The sequence below is a fragment of the Loxodonta africana genome, chromosome 14 (assembly GCF_030014295.1).
Source record: "Loxodonta africana isolate mLoxAfr1 chromosome 14, mLoxAfr1.hap2, whole genome shotgun sequence".
Lineage (NCBI taxonomy): Eukaryota > Metazoa > Chordata > Mammalia > Proboscidea > Elephantidae > Loxodonta > Loxodonta africana.
The window spans coordinates 16917486-16935613 of NC_087355.1; the positions used below are offsets into that span (position 1 = coordinate 16917486).

At 39.3% G+C, this 18128-nt stretch overlaps 1 protein-coding gene across 3 annotated transcripts in view; it reads left to right on the plus strand.

The window, feature by feature from the left end:
• The window catches only part of SGK3 (serum/glucocorticoid regulated kinase family member 3), a 165348-nt gene that overhangs the window by 40568 nt on the left and 106652 nt on the right, over nucleotides 1-18128 (plus strand). The window contains exon 2 of one of the 3 annotated variants that reach the window (XM_064267773.1): nucleotides 1806-6557. The exons of the other annotated variants lie outside the window; for them this stretch is intronic. The gene's annotated coding sequence lies outside the window, so the exon portion shown is untranslated. The remainder of the gene's footprint in view (nucleotides 1-1805; nucleotides 6558-18128) is intronic. 3 annotated transcript variants of the gene reach the window in all.

Consider the following 18128-nt stretch of genomic DNA (forward strand, 5'->3'; position numbering starts at 1 on the left):
AAAGATGCTGGGCTCGTCCTGCCTTCAGGGCATGTTTAATGCTGTCCATGTATTACCAGCATTGTGATCCTCCTGGACCTAAGGCAGCCCTCCGTCTGGAGGGGCCCATAGAACCAGTCCAGCACCACCCTGACATAGTCCCTCTGACATGACTTATTGTGAGATCAATAAACTCTCTGCCTTGATGAGTAGAAAGAGCAGACTCATTAATTTTAATTTTGAAAGCTTCGTTCATAGTATTGTCATCCATTTGTCTGAGTTACTTTTACAAAGATGGTGGGCTCATCAATTTGAAAGCCATCATGTCAGAATTTGCCACTAGGGATTTCTGACTTTGCTACTAAATTATTACCTGTGAGCCCCTCACTAGGTATTCTAGTTGTGTGAATGCCTATATGAGAGAATGGTGCAGAAAATATGAAAGGGAGTAACGGATGGATCTGTTTTGTATTATTCAGAGAATTATTCTTAAATGTACTTTCTGAAATTAACTACTTTTGGACAATAAAGACAAAATGGATAAATTTTGTTTTGTTTCATCTGATAGAAAAGTATTACTGGGTTGAGTTTCTTGCATTTTGTAAAAATGGCTTGGGAGAGGCATTTGACCTCCTCTAACTAAAAAAAAAAAAAAAAAATTTTCTTTTTTTTAACTTCATAAAGGGGAAGAAAAATCAAGAGCAACAGCCCAAGGCTAATTCCTATGAGGCAGAGGTCAGACATGCTTCCTCTTGCCAGCCCTTTATACCAATTCTCACACCATCTGTCCCTCCCACTGTATTCTCTACTTCTCTGCTTGCTTTGGTAATTCATTACAGTGGCCACACAGAGTTCACAGACCATACTCAAGACTATAAGATTTATTAGGGAAGTAACAGGTTACAATTCAGGTTCAGGATACGGCTTTTTGATCAGGACAGCTTCTTAGCTGTGCATGCAGGCACACCTCTCTCTGGACCTCAGCCTCTACCCTGCCAGGGCTACTGTTAGTTACAAAGCTCTTTTAGCTCTGCCATAAGTGCCTCAAGGCACCCTGTTCCACCCATAAGCCTTGGCCCAAAGGTGCTCAGCTCTAGCTCTGTGGGTCAGCAAACCTGGCTCTACCAAGTGCCTGGAGGCACCCTGTTCTTCCAGCAAGCCTCCTGCCCAAAGGCACTCAGCTTTCCCTCTTCATCAACCAGGAAGCCCATTGCTTCCTCTCCTTCTGGACTCCTACAGCCTTATGAAGACCACCATCTTTCTGCTGCTGTTTCTCACAGTATTCAGTGCTACAGTTCTCTTTCTGCCTCTCCCTGTGTCACTGTCTCTCGGTCTTCTGTGTTACAGCTCCTACTCTTGTTCTCAGTGTCCTGGTTCCAGGAGCTTCTCAGCACAGGGCTCCTGGGTCCAAAGGACACACTTTACTCCTGGCTCTTCTTTCTTGGTGGTGGCGAGATCCTCTCCTCCTGCCTCTGGAATGGCTTATTTTAAGCCTAGCAGGATGGCAGATCCCTTCGTTAGCGTCCCATATACCTTATTTGCATAATCCCACTCAGTCACTGTGAGTCACAAAGACTATGGCTGGAAGGGCCATATTGAGCAATTCATTGCACCACAATTTGGAAGACTGTTATTCTAAATGCTAAAGGTCAAAATCATGTAGCTTAATGGATACTTTTTTTTTTTGTATTAAACTAGCAATTTGTGTTTATATGTTTTTATTTGAAAAGTAAAAAGTTCTAGGCATTTAGTGGACTTAGATTTGAATTACTTAAAATATTTTTGATAAACTATTCACCCTTTCTTTTTTTTAACATATTATTAAGTATAAACGGCAGCTATACACATGAAACTCATCAGATGGAATACACAGGAATCAAATCAACTACACCTGTGGAAAAAGGCGATGGAAAAGCTCAATGTCATCAGCCAGAACAAGGCCAGGGGCCAGCTGTGGAACAGACCATCAATTGCTCATATGCAAGTTCAAACTGAAGCTGAAGGAAATTAGAACAAGTCCACAAGAGGCAAAGGACGACCTTGAGTATATCCCACCTGAATTTAGAGACCATTTCAAAAATACATTTGATACATTGAACACTAATGACGAGAGACCAGACAAGTTGTGGAATGACATCAAGGATATCATACAGGAAGAAAGCAAGAAGTCATTAAAAAGACAGGAAAGAAAAAAAAGACCAAAATGGATGTCAGAAGAGACCTTGAAACTTGCTGTTGGATGTCGAATAGCTAAAGCGAAAGGAAGAAATGATGAAGTGAAAGAGCTGAACAGAAGATTTCAAAGGTTAGCTCGAGAAGACAAAGTATAGTATTATAATGACATGTGCAAAGAACTGGAGTTAGAAAAGCAAAAGGGAAGAACACACTTGGCATTTCTCAAGCAGAAAGAACTTGAGAAAAAATTTGAGCCTTGAGTTGCAATAGTGAAGGATTCATTGGGCAATATACCAAATGACTCAGGAACCATCCAAAGAAGATGGAAGGAACGCACAGAGTCACTGTACCAAAAAGCATTGGTCAACGTTCAGTCACTTCAGGAGGTAGCATACGGTTAAGAACCGATGGTACTGAAGGAATAAGTCCAAGCTGCACTGAAGACATTGGTGAAAAATAAGGCTCCGGGAATTGACAAAATACCAACTGAGATGTTTCAACAGATGCAGCACTGCAAGTGCTTACTTGCCTATGCCAAGAAATTTGGAAGACAGCTACCTGGGTACCCAAATGGAAGAGATCCATATTTATGCCTATTCCCAAGAAAAGTGATCCAACCAAATGCAGAAATTATCTAACAATATCATTAATATCACATGCAAGAAAAATTTTGCTGAAGATTATTCAAAAGTGGTTGCAGCAGTACATGGACAAGGAACTGCCAGAAATTCAAGCTAGATTCAGAGGAGGATATGGAACCAGGGACATCATTGCTAATGTCAGATGGATCTTGGCTGAAAGGAAAGAATACCAGAAAGATGTTTGCCTGTGTTTTATTGACTATGCAAAGGCATTCAGCTGTGTGGATCATAACAAATTATGGACAACATTGCGAAGAATGGGAATTCCAGAACACTTAATTGTGCTCATGAGGAACCTGTACTAGACTAAGAGGCAGTTGTTGGAACAAAACAAGGGGATGCTGAGTGGTTTAAAGTCAGGAAAGGTGTGCATCGGAGTTGTATTCATACTTAATCAATCTGTATGCTGAGCGAATAATCGGAGAAGCTGGACTATATGAAGAAGAACTTGGCATCAGGACTGGAGGAAGATTCATTAACAACCTGCTTTATGCAGATGTGGAAACCCTGGTGGCGTAGTGGTTAAGTGCTACAGCTGCCAACCCAAGGGCCAGCAGTTCGAATCTGCCAGGCGCTCCTTGGAAACTCCATGGGGCAGTTCTACTCTGTCCTGTAGGGTCACTATGAGTTGGAATCGACTCGACGGCACTGGGTCTGGGTTTTATGCAGATGACACAACTTCGCTTGCTGAAAGTGAAGAGAACTTGAAGCACTTACTGATGAAGACCAAAGACCATAACCTTCAGTATGGATTACACCTCAACATAAAACAAGAAACCTCACAAGCTGCCCAGTAAGCAACATCATAATAAACGAAGAAAATATTGAAGTTGTCCAGAATTTCATTTTACTTTGATCCACAATCAACACCCATGGGAGCAGCAATCAAGAAATCAAACGACGCATTGCGTTGGGAAAATCTGCTGCAAAAGACCTCTGTAAAGTGTTAAAAAGCACAAATGTCACTCTAAGGAGTTAGGTGCACCTGACTCAAGCCATGGTGTTTTCAATTGCCTTATATACATGCGAAAGCTGGGCAGTGAATAAGGAAGACTGAAGAAGAATTGACACATTTGAATTACAGTGTTGGCGAAGAATATTGAGTGTACCATGGACTGCCAAAGGAACAAACAAATCTTTGTTGGTTGAAATACAGCCCGAATGCTCCTTAGAACTGAGGGTGGTGAGACTTCGTCTCACGTACTTTGGACATGTCAGGAGGAATCAGTGTCTGGAGAAGAACATTATGCTTGGTAAAGTAGAGGGTCACCGAAAAAGAGGAAGACCCTCAGTGAGATGGATTGATACAGTAGCTGCAACAATAGGCTCAAGGATAACAACGATCATGAGGATTGTGCAAGACCAGGCAGTGTTTCTTTCCGTTGTACATAGCGTCTCCATGAGTCAGAACCAACTCGACAGCACCTGACAAAAATGTGTGTTAGTAAATCTGAATATGGGAAGTGAAAAAATTGCTTCAGATTTCTTGTTGTTTGTACAAAAAAAAAAGTTTTCTTTGCATTCAGCTTTGCCTATTTACATCTTCTACTATCTGGAAGTAAGATGACTTTAAGGAGCTGAATTAATTTTTTACTGTGATATTTGAAATTCTGCAAATTCCAGAAAAAAATGACTCAGTAATGGCTATCATAATTGTCTTAACTTCATAATTCATGGTTATTGCCAATGCTTTCCTTTCTGCTTATCTGAAAACATTTTGCAAATGAAATTTATGTACATTTCTAATATAATGCCCTCCCAAGTAATCCTGTTTTGCAACTTTAGAAAGTTTGCTCCCTTTTTAAATTTTCTTCTTTCCCACCTTTCTACTTAAGACATTTCATATTTGCCCCTGCCTGAGCTAGGCACCTATTTATGTAGGTGCTGGAGATGTCGTAAGAGATCAAGTTCCAGTCCTGCCCGCAGAGAACTTCAGTTTCCACGGGAGAGAGGGATATTTGCAGGCAGTGTTCTTTGATAAGGGCTGATTCATATTTGGTCTTAAGAAATGGAAAGAGTGAGCAAAAGGCTCAGTTTTTTAGTTAGAAAGAAAACTTCTTGATTTTTAAAAATAAAATACGCAACACATTTAAGTACTTATCTATGTATTCATTTAGTAAGTTATTTCTGTACCTGTATTTGCAAAGCTTAAAAGAAAAAGAAAAATACTTTATTATGAGTTTCCTGAAATACTGTTATATTTTCGTGTTTGGATTCCATGAAAAAAGAGAACTATTTTTCTCATTGCCTTAGTACTTTTTTCATACCATGAGTCATGACTTCTGGAAACTTCTTCAGAAAACATATGCAGTCATTGATCACATCCTGTGGTTATTTTAATGAGATCATAAGTATGCATAACATTTAAAATTATGTAAAACACATCGGATGGTGCTTTGAATCCACATACATTTGTACATTTAATAAATGTGCATGATTTAATAGTGGCTTCACGATAAGAAAAAACAGGTACCCATCAGAGGCTTGAATTTCTGATGATTAAAAGTCATTTACTGAGAGGTCAGTCCAGAAGGACTATAAAGTGTCCAATAGATTTGGCCATGAGGAGAGCATTTTGCCCTGTGTCAGAGCAGCATAGTCGAGGTGGAAGCTGATGATGTTAGGTTGAAGAGTAAATAGTAAAGGAGCAAGAGCAGACAATAATTGAAGAGTCTGTGTTCATTCAAATAAATTTATTGAGTGTATAATAGGATGACCAGTCACCTGAGGCCACAGGGTTTCCTGGGATACAAGACTTTTAGTGCTAAAACCAGGATCAGACCAGTTACTGTCAAGTTGACTCCACCCATGGTGACCCCATGTGTGTCAGAGTAGAACTGTGCTCCATAGGGTTTTCAATGGCTGATTTTTTGGAAGAAGATCACCAGGCCTTTCTTCCAAGGTACCTCTGAGTGGACTTGAACCTCCAACTTTCCAGTTAGCAGCCAACCGTTAATCATTTGCACCTTCCAAGGAATGAAAACCAGGACAGCCCAGGCAAACTGGGGCAATTAGTCACCCTATGAGCCAGACACTGTGCTAGGCTCTCAGGATGTAAAGAAAATGGACATGCAAAGAATTATCATATGATATCATGAATTTAGAATAGAAGTACATTTAGGGGGCTGTGGTGACACAAATGGGGATACCTCCTAGGCTGTGAAGATGATCAGAGAGAAGGGGTCATGGCGAACGTGGCACAACTGAAATGAGTCCAGAGAAAGCAGCAGGAGTTACAGGGAGGCAGAATGTTTCAGGCAGAGGGAGGGTGCAGAATGTGGTTTTCAGAGAAATGCCAGTTGTGTTTTCCAGAAAGAGAAGAAGAAATAGCTAACTGGCCTGGGGAAGGGAGCCCAGGTGCTTATACCAGTGGTTTGAGGATGTGGGGGATGTTGAGGGAGTGTAAGCCTGATGGCGGGTATGTTTTCAGTGACTCTGGAGGATTGTTGATACAGAGGGAGAAGAAAAAGGGGAGGGAGCTTGAGGAGAGTGAGGAAATCACAGGTTTCTGAGATGATCAAACGAGATCATATTAGGTGAAAATCTCTGAAAATTACAAAGCATTTTAAAAAAAACAGCTAATGCTTCCTTTATCTCTTTATCTCAGGCACTAAATATTGTACCAACATTATCATGATCATAACAACCATAAGAGATGGGCACTATTATTATTTCTATTTTGCAGATAAGGAAACCCAAGCACAAAGAAGTTAAAACTTACCCAAGGTTACCCAGTTCCTAAGAGGCAATGGCCAGAAATCTGTAAGTTCAGTAGAGCCCTTCACTCTTAAACTCTGTGCTTAATTCATTCCCATCTGTGATCTGAGGCAACACTCAGAACCATCTCTTGCAGCATTGTTATCCCAGGTCCGGTCAATAACCAAGATAGAATCTTGCCCAAAGGCACAGGAGTGGTTACGATGTATGACTAGGCATGTGTAGGAGAGAACAACTAAGGGTACTGTGTACATTGATGACACTTTTCTCCACATAGCATTCTTTCCCAACTTGCAAAATTAAAAATAATAATAATCCCACCCTCTCTAGTCATTCTTCTGTATTTTGGTTTTTTGAATTAAAGTGCACTTACCCCTAGAAGTCACAGACATCACTTAACTCCTAACCAAGTTGCAAGATTATTAATACCCCTAGACTTCAAATGTCTAGGACCTCTGAACTCCAGTTGCCCTCTGAGCCCTGAGTCTTTAGGAGGTGGTAGAGGTTCTTTGGGACTTTGTTTTATTAGTAAAATCCTAGTGCAGCATGGGAGAAAACTTCAGAGACATGGAGGTGGAGATTCTATAGCTTCAGTAGAATTGTCTGTGAAAGTTGGGGTTGACTATCAAAGGCAGACAAGGGTCCCAGCAGCATGGGGTCAAGTTGGTTTATATGTTTAGGACAGTCACAGATTGGGGATTTTCTGTTTAAATTGTTGCCAGTTTTGGCCTTAGATAATTTCAGCATTTACAGGTGAGAAATGAGAGATAATGCAAGGTTAAGGAACCTTGCCCTATTTTTATATTGTTAGTTAATGATTGAGCTAGAACTAGAGTTAAGTCCCCACTCTCTTAACCCAGTGTTCCAGGGGGATTAAAAGCCAGTGAGACTTTATCACCAGGATTACTGGTTTGCTGTGTATTAGTTTCCTAGGCCTGCTGGTCACAAATTATCACAAATGGGGTGGCTTACAAGAATAGACATCCACTTATAGTTCTGGAGGCTAGAATTCCAAATTCAGGGTGTGGGCAGGGCCATGTTCTCGGAAGATCCTTTCTTGTATCTCCCAATTTTTGGTAGCTCCAGCATTCCTTGGCTTGCAACTGTAACATAATTCCATGATGGCTGGCTGACTTCCCTTTCTCTGTCTCTTGTAAGGATGCCATTCGTATTGGATTAGGACTCACCCTACTCTGGTATGACCTTATGTTAATTTAACTGATAACACCTTCAAAAACCCTATTTCCAAAGGAACTCATAATCACATGTTCACGTGTGTTGTTGTTGTTAGGTACCCTGGAGTCCTAGTCGGCTCCCACTCATAGCAACCCCGTGTTCAACAGAATGAAACACTGTTGGGTCCTGCGCCATCCTCACAATCGTTGCTGTGTTTAAGTCCATTGTTGCAGCCACTGTGTCAATCCATCTCTTTGGGGATCTTTCTCTTTTTCACAGACCCTCTACCGAGCATGATGTCTTTCTCTAGGGACTGGTCCCTACTGATAACGTGTCTAAAGTATAGTACATGAGATGAAATCTTGCCATCCTTGCTTCTAAGGACCATTCTGGCTATACTTCTTCCAAGACAGATTTATTCGTTCTTCTCGTAACCAGAAAGAACAATCTCATTGCCGTTGAGTCCATGTTCTTCTGGTAGTCCATGGTTTATTCAATATTCTTCACCAACACTGTAATTCAGAGGCATCAATTCTTCTTCAGTCTTCCTTATTTGTTGTCCAGTTTTCACATGCGTATGAGGCGATTGAAAATCCCGTGGTTTGAGTCAGGCAGAATAAGCACCTAAATCCTCAAAATGATGCCTTTTTTTCCCCGACACTTTAAAGAGGCCTTTTGCAGCAGATTTGCCCAGTGCAATCACACATGCAATTTGCCCAATTGATTTCTTGACTGCTGCTTCCAAGGACGTTGATTGTGGAGCCAAGTAAAATGAAATCCTTGATAACTTCAATCTTTTCTTCATTTATCATGACGTTGCTTACTGGTCCAGTTATGAGGAGTTTTTGTTTTATGTTGAGGTGCAATCCATACTGAAGGCATTAGTCTTTGGCCTTCATCAGTAAGTGCCACAAGTCCTCTTCAATTTCACCAAGCAAGGTTGTATCATCTGCGTATTGCAGGTTATTAATCTTCCTCTCCTATGCTGGTGCTGTGTTCTTTTTCGTATTGTCTGGCTTCTTGGATTATTTGCTCAGCATATAAAGTAATAAGTATAGTGAAAAGACACAATCTTGATGCACGCCTTGCCTGATTTTAAAACACAGCATCCCTTTATTTGAACAACTGCACCTTGATCTATGTACAGGTTCCACATGAGAACAACTAAGTGTTCTGGAATTCCCATTCTTCACAATGTTCCCCATAATTTGTTATGATCCAACAGTCGAATGCCTTTGCGTAGTCAATAAAACACAGGTAAACATCTTTCCGGTATTCTCTACGTTCAGCCAAGATCCATCTGACATCAGCAACGATATCCTTCGCTCCACATCCTCTTCTAAACCTGGCTTGAAATACCAGTTAGTATTTAAACATATTTTTTGGGGAACACATTCAGCCCATAAGAGCTGGTATTTCTCTTGTGGATGTTAGCAGCCTCAGTACTCAAAATGCTCCCTGGACACCCTCAGAGACCTTGAACTTTTATCTGTGCTGTGTCGTGTTGACATACAGCATTCCGTCTTCACTCATTGAGTGACCTTAGCATGTCAGGCACCATACTAAGCCCTGCAGGTAAAGTGGTGAACATGACAGTCTCTGTCTTCCTGAAGCTTAGGGTATGGTAGGAGAGATAGTCATAAAATAATCACAAGAAGTGCTTAATTATATCTGTATGATAAGTGATGTGAAAGATAAGTATAGGCTGCTATGTAAGTATAAGAGGGGCCCTAACCTATGGCAGGAGTCCTTGGGTGGTGCAAACAGTTAACACACTTGGCTACCAATCAGAAGTTTAGAGATTTCAGTCCACTGAGAGGTACCTTGGAAGAAAGGCCTGGCGATCTACTTCCAAAAAATCAGCCATTGAAAACCCTGGAGCACAATTCTACTGTGACACACATGGGGTTACCATGAGTCAGAGTCAACTCCATGGCAGTTGGCTGTTTTACCTAAGGCCAGGGTGAAGGAAAACTTCCCTGAGGAACTACAATTCAGGCAGATTCCCAAAGGCTGCGTAAGAGGTAAGCAAGGAAAGAATGTTCCAGGCAGAGTGAATGGAATGTACCAAGGCTCTGAGGAGGGTTGTGGTGGCTAGTTTAGTATTTAAAAGAACTCTTTCCATCTACTTGGAGCATAAGGAATAATAGCATGGTATCCACATTTACAAAACAAACAAACAAAAAAGCCTTTAAAGTTATGGATTTCCAAAAGACTAACCAAAAATCATGAAATTGAGTCATGCATTTGCCATTTTAAAAAGATAATAATCTGCATATGAAAATTGATGTATTTGTGTATTGATAGCCTAATCGCCCCTGTTTCTAAGTGTATTGTATTCTCTTTTGCCTGGAAGGACCTTTCTTTTCCTTCCTGCCCCTGAAAATCTAATTCATGGTTCAAAATAGCCAAAATCTTACCTACCTCCTGCTTTTTCTAACTGTTTAGGCCCATACTTGGGTGTCTCCTTTTGCTGATTGTATATACCAGCTATTCTCAAACTTTTTGGTGTCAGAACCCCCTTACAATCTTAAAAATTATAGGGGACCCTAAAGAGTTTGTATTTATGTGGGTTGTTGATATTTTCTATATTAGAAATTAAAACTAAAAAGTTAAAAAATATTTATTTACATTAAAGTAATACATCCATTACATGTAAATGTCAAACATATTTTGTATGAAAAATTACTTTTTCTAAAACTAAAAAATAGTGAGAAGAGTAGCATTATTTTACATTTTTGCAAATCTCTTTAACAGACAGCTGGATCCAGCTTCTGGTGGCTCCTTGGCTTGTGGCTGAATAACTCTGCTTTTGTCTTCACATGGCCTTCTCCCTGTGTCTCTGTGTCTGCTCTTCTGTCTCTTATAAGGGTATTCGTCACTGGATTCAGGGCCCACCTGGATAATGCAGGATGACCTCATGTTGAGATCCTTAACTTAATTGCATCATACTACCAAGAAACAAGAGCCAGGACCTGGAGTCTCTGTACTGAGAAGCTCCTAGACCAGGGGAAGATTGATGACAAGGACCTTCCCTCAGAGCTGACAGAGAGAGAAAGCCTCCTCCTGGAGCTGGCACACTGAATTCAGACTTCAAGCCTCCTGAACTGTGAGAGAATAAATTTCTCTTTGTTAAAGCCATCTATTTGTAGTATTTCTGTTATAGCAGCACTGGATAACTAAGACAGGCTCAAAAAAAGAAAAAGAAGAATATTAAAATCAGGTTATGACTTTTTAATCAGTTTTTAAGGTAAACCTCACACCTCACTATCATGAGCACTAACAACTTTTCACGTCACTACATTCAGCATGTTATGAATCATCTCCTGATTCATACTCTGGATATTTTAATTGGCCATAAGAGAGCAACAAACACTGGCCTGTAAAATCTAAAGTTACAAGGAAAAAAATGTCTTTTTTTTGGAATGGGAAAGCATACAAATTAATTTAAAATCTACATAGCATTCTTTCTATGCCCCTTGGAAAACAACATGCCAGTTAATACTTTCGAAAGGATTTCATCCTCATAAACGCATCAACGTTGATTAGTCAGGTCTCAAAATCTATGTGTAGAAGCAATACAAACCTATCCTCTCCATTTTTAATGATTTATATGGAGAAAATTATGAATTGGAACATCCAGGAAAGGCCTTCTGGTTTTAAATAATGTGTGTATGTCTGTTCATGCCACTTCTATTAGATCTCTAGGTTATATACCTAGGCATGGGATTGCTGGATCATAAGGTAGTTCAATTTCTAGTTTTTTAGGAAGCACCATACCATTTTCCATAGTGATTGTACCATTTTGCAGTTGCACCAGCAGTAGATGAGGATTCTAATCTTCCTACAGTCTCACCAGCATTTGTTGTTTTGTGTATTTTGATCAGTGCCGTGTTAGCAGCGGTGAGATGCTATCTTGTAATTCTGATTTACATCTCTCTAATGGCTTTAATGGCTAATAATTGGGAATGTCTTTTCATGTTTTTGTTGACCAGTTGAATGTCCTCTTTGGTGAAGTGTCTGTTCATGTGTTTTGCCCATTTTTTAATTAGGTTGTCTTTTTATTGTTGAGCTGTTGAAGCTTTCTATATATTTTAGAAATTAGACCCTTATCAAGTATTTCTTTCCCAGAGATTTCTTCCCAGGCTGTAGGTTGTCACTTTAGTCTTTTGATAAAGTCTTTTGATGAACATAAGTATTTAACTGTTATGATAATCTCTGTATTTCTTATAAATTGGTAGTTAGAGCTACAGACTTGATGAGTTTTGGATTTAGATTTTTTTCTTTGCAAGAATGCTTCATGAGTGATGGTGTGTTTTTCCATCAGGAGGCATATCATGTCTGTTTGGCTTTCCTTTCATGAGGTTAACAGCCATTGATGACCATTCTCTAGATGCATTAATTCATGCATTAATTCATTAGGCATTGGGAAATTATGGTATTCTAAGTCTATTCTTCTTTATTCACTAGCTGGAATTATTCTGTAAAGAGAGACTTTCCTTCTTTAAGCCTTGAGCCAAAACTACCCCTGAAGTCACCTTTTAGCTAAATAATGTGTTATATCCTAAAGTAATGAATACTACCCTTGAGTATTGAGCTCTTTTAAAAAATCACCTATATGAGTCCAGATGGTCAACATATACTCTAAAGCATAGACAGAAGGTTGGGGAATATGAGACTAAGTTAAGGAGAATGAAACAACTAAAATGGAAGTAATGAGAATGTTGATACAATGTGAAGAATGTAATCAATGTCATTGAATAATATGTGTAGAATTTGTTGAGTGGGAACCTGTTTTGCTATGTACACTTCTACCAGAAATACAATAAAATACTGTTTTAAAAAAGGGAGAGAGAAACTTCCCCTCTTCAACTATTTGGTTACCCTGGTGTGTGGTTTGTATTGGAAAGGCAGGATAAAGCCTTGATTCCTATTCCATATTTTCCAGTTTCCAAAATTATGAATTAGTTCCCTAGCATCATCCAAAGATAACCAATGAGATTTGTTTTCTATTATCTTTTTAAACTCCAGGACTTAAACATTTAATGTGTTCCAGCTCATTGTTATTATTATTCGAGGTAAGGCCAAGATGACGGAGTAGTCACATGCTTCCTGTGGCCCCTCTTACAACAAAGACCCCCAAAAACAAGGGAATCAATTATATACGACAATCTAGGAGCCCTGAACATCAAAATCAAAGTTGAGGAATTGGCCTGAGCAGCAGGGTGAGGGAGAGATGGTTTAGAAGCAGTAGGCTGGATCTGCTGGCATGCATGGTGAGACAAGTATTGGCACTCAGGATGTGTTTTTCACATCGGAAGAGACCGAGAGGCGAAGAGTCTGCTCAGTCCTCCAGAACCAGCAAGAAGTGGCACTCAGTCAGCAAAAGATAAGTACACGTGTCTAACTTACTGCACAGATCAAAAAACACCCCCTTTGGGAAGAAGATCTCTCTCATTTACCTGCCCTCTCCCTGCTCTGCACTGGGTCTGGGCTGGCTTCAGTGACTGCTGTGTCCCCTAGGCTGGAAGTAGGACCCGTCATGTGCTCTGAGCCATTCTCCCGGTCTTGGAGAGGGAACAAATTAACAAACATGAAAAAATAATCTGCTGGCTCCCCTAAGCCAGGAAGTCAGGGCAGGCACAGCTCCCTTGCCTAGGCATAGGCATAAGGGGTCCATGGACATTGAATGCATTTGACTCCTGCATAGACCTGTGTGGGCCCATTTCAACAGCGTGGGTGCTCATTAGCATAGTACAACAGGGTATATACCTCAAGCCAAATTTCAGCTAGCAGCTATAAGGTGGGTGGCAGGTTTGTGACATTTGACACTGCTCTGCCCATTAAGCAGGATCCCCACCTACCCACATCAGGGACCTGAGGACTGGTAGCTCCACCCATGTCACCTAGCCACCCCCCACAGGGGTCCAAGAGTAAGTGGTACCTCCCAGTCCTTACAGCCAACAGCACTGGGTGCCCATAGTCTGGCTGCAAAACCCACCCACCTATGCACTCTAGGGGACAGGGACATGCTTTTTTCCCAGACACTCAGGGACAGCCGTCAGCACCCTGCCTTGCTCAGTGCATGACCCTGTACTGCAGCCAGATACCTGTGCCTACTCCAATTACCCCTGTCCGTCTCAGACTGTAGGTGAGAGCTTGCACCACACACTTGGTGACTGATTACCTGGACACCTGAGCTGAATCCATACAAGAAAAGTAAACAGACTCCCAGGCTCACATACCTAATAACAGCTCTAACCACCTGATGACAGGACGTTAGAGCTTCAAAGTCGCCAATAATCAAACTAGCTCATGCACGCAGCCTATTTGGGCATATAAAAACAAAACAAAACAAGAAGCTAGGACACAGTAAGCAAACATAAATAAATGTAATAACTTATTCATGGCTTGGAGACAACGAAAAAAACAACAATGTCAAATCAATAAAGAGGCAGACCATGATGGCTTCGGCAAGCTCCCAAAACGAAAAAATCAAGAAACCTTCCAGAGGAAGAGGATTTCTTGGAATTAACAGACGTAGAATTCAAAGGATTAATATACAGAGCTCTTCAAGAGATCAGGAAGGAGATCAAGCAAAACACAGAACAAGCCAAGGAACACACAGACAAAGCAATAGAGGAACTTAAGAAGGTTATACAAGAGCATAACGACAAATTTAACAGTCTGCAAGAATCCATAGGGAGACAGCAAACAGAAATCCAAAGGATCAACAATAAAATTTCAGAATTAGACAACTCAATAGAAAGTCATAGGAGCAGAATTGAGGCAATGAAAGTCAGAATTAGTAAGATTGAAGATAAACTACTTGATGCCAACTTATTTGAGGAAAAATTGGATAAATGAAATTTAAAAAATGAAGAAACCCTAAGAATTATGTGGGTCTCTCTCAGGAGGAATAACCTGTGAGTGATTGGACTACCAGAATGGGGGGGGGGGGCGGGATAACAGAAAATACAGAGAGAATTGTTGAAGATTTGTTGTCAGGAACCTTCCCTGATATCATGAAAGATGCCAAGATATCTATCCAAGAAGCTCGTTGAACCCCACCCAAGGTAGATCTCAAAAGAAAGTCACCAAGACATATTATAATCAAACTTGCCAAAACCAAAGATAAAGAGAGAGTTTTAAGAGCAGCTAGGGATAAATGAAAGTCATCTACAAGGAGAGTCAATAAGACTAAGCAGAAACCATGCAGGCAAGAAGGCAATGGGATGACATATATAAAGCCTTGAAGGAAAAAAAATGCCAGCCAAGAATTACATATCCAGCAAAACTGTCTCTCAAATATGACGGAAAAATTAGGGCATTTCCAGATAAACAGAAGTTTAGGGAGTTTGTAAAAATCAAATCCAAATTACAAGAAATACTAAAGGGAGTCCTCTGGTTAGAAAATCAATAACATCAGATAACAACCCAAGACTAGAACACAGGACAGAGCAATCAGATATGAACCCACACAGGGAAGTCACAAATAAATCAAAGCTAAAACCACTGAAAATAGGGAAACAGAGATGTCAGTATGTAAAAGATGACAACATTAAAACCAAAAAGAGGGACTAAATAATGTAGTAATGGATCTTTCATATGGAGAGGAAGTCAAGGCAATACAAAGAAATAAAAGACTGGTTTAAACTTAGAAAAATAGAGGTAAATATTAAGATAGCCACAAAGGAAACTAACAATCCTATACATCAAAATAAAAAACAAGAAAAACATAAAGACTCAGCAAATACAAAATCAACAACAATGAAAAAGATGAAAAGAAAATACATAAAGAAAAATGACTCAGCACAGAAAATTAAGTGGAACAAAGAAACTGTCAACACCACCAAAAACAGACATCAAAATGTCGGCTCTAAACTCATGCCTATCAATAATTACGCTGAATGTAAATGAACTAAATACACCATTGTAGTCATTATTCTTTATTCTCAATTTTCTCATCTTTGGTTAGCTCTTCGAGTTGGCTTCTGAGGCCTTTGACATGATTCCGGTAGGCAATGATATCATATCAGAAAGTAAGGGAGTTAAGACCTTCCAGGCTCACCTTGTGCATTTCCTGTCCCAGATCTGCAATTGGCCGATTCTACAAGGAGCCCTGGTTCATATTAACGGGGAATATTTAGACAACAGTCCAGGTGCTAGGGGTGCTCATTTCACCAATTGACTTTCGGCTCTTTCTGTGGCTAGAGCTAGGAAATACATATATATGTATATTTTAAAGGTAAAATACAAAATGTATTCATACTGATACTTCCATCTGAAATTCAGTACTACACATTTTTTACTTAAGCTCATCTATATCTCCTTCCTCCCATACCATATTTCTTCTTGGTTCTTAAGGACACCAGGGTAATTACTCACTTACTTTATCCCACAGCACAAACAGGATTTCAGATTAATAATAGTACAAAGTGGTTACTTGAATAGCGTTTAAGGTTTTTTTTACAGTTCTTTTTGTCTTTAGGATTTATTCCACTAGGAATATACTTTGTATTGAAAGAGCTTCTATGATCAGTTTAGTTAAATCCATTTGTTTAATTTTGAGGAGGAGCCATTTTTAATCTTTCCTGCTTATATTTCATATTATATTTCCCATGGAGCCCTGGTGGCACAGTGGTTAAGAACTTGGCTGCTAACCAAAAAGTTGTCAGTTTGAATCCACCAGGTGCTTCTTGGAAACTGTTCAGGGCAGTTCTACTCTGTTTTATAGGGTTTCTTTGAGTCGCAATCTACTTGATGGCAACGGGTTTTGGTTTTGGTATTGGTCATCCTGCACTTTCTGTATTTAATAAACTTCATTTCTTATTGTAGCAGTAATAGATGATGAGACTGAAAATTTTTAAATTTTGTACAGTGAATGTACCATGTGTAGAGCCCTGTAGGGAGCTGTGTACGTATTAAGTAATCAATACTTGCTGAATTAAGTTGAATTTTTATTATACTTTCTGCCAAATAAAATGTTAGTCTTCAGCTAATGGAGATATTAGCTAAATCAATGACTAGTAATTTATAAATCATGATATCAAGGATTTATAATTTATAATTGTTTTTCTTCTTTCTTTTCCTCATTCTCTATAAATGACTTTGGGTGTCTCTTTTTATGTTTATGTTATTCCATTATTAAAAGATATGTCATTATGATACAGATTCAGCATGAATAAAGAAAAACTAAAAAGGAAGAGAGTTAAGAGTTTTTTAAAAATGACAGTTTTTAGAGCAGCTTTTACAGAAAAATTATATAGAAAGTTCCCATAAACCTCCCATCAGTTTTCCCTGTTATTAACATTTTATTTGTGTGGTACATTTATTACAATTGATCAAATGTTATTATTAGCTAAAGTCCATAGTTTACATTGGGGTTCACTTTTTGTGTTGTACCGTACTATAGGTTTTGACAAATGTATAATGTCATGTGTCTCGCATTACAGTATTATACAGAATAGTTTTACTGCCCTGAAAATGCCCTGTGCTCCACCGATTAACCCTCCTTCCCTCTCCCTGAACCTCTGTCAACCACTGATCTTTTTAATTAGGTAAAAGGTGAACCTAAAGTAAAATCTTGCAAGTAACTTCATATGAATGAAGTTGTTATTGCTGAGCCCACTTTTTTTGATTACTGCCATTCTAGTGGGTGTGAAGTGGTATCTCATTGTGGTTTTTATTTGCATTTTCCTAATGACTAACCACGTTGAGCAATTTTTCATGTGCCCATTGGCTATTTGTACATCTATTTGTCTATTCAAGCTCTTTGCCGATTTTAAAATTGAGTTTGTATTTTTGTTGATGTTAGAGTTCGTTATGTATTCTGGGCAGTATAACACCCTTATCAGATACATGATTTGCAAATATTTTCTCCTACTCTGTGGGTTGCCTTGGCACTTACTTGATAATATCCTTTGATGCACAAAATTTCTCATTTTGATGAAGTCCAGTTTATCTATTTTGTTGTCATTGCTTGTGCTTTTGGTGTCATACCTAAGAATTTATTGCCGAATCCAAGGTCATGAAGATTTACCCCTAAGTTTTTTTTTTTATTTAACATTTGTTGGTGTTACTGTAAATAATATATTTAACATTTTTTTTATTTCCAATTGTCTGTTGTTAGTATATGGAAATACAATTGACTTTTGTATTCTACAAACCTTGTGAAACTCACTCAGCTCTATTTGCTTTTTGTAGATTCCATCAGATTTTCTACATAGACCATCATGTTATCTGTGAATAGAGACAGTTTTACTTCTTCCTTTCTACTCTGGATATCTTTTATTCCTTTTTCTCCCGATTTCCCTGGCTATAACCTCCAGTACAGTGTTGAATAGAAGTGGTAAGAGCAGGTATCCATATTTGTTCCTGATCTTAGAGGAAAACTTTTCTAATAGAAGCATTTAGTGCTATATGTTTCCTCCTAAGTAT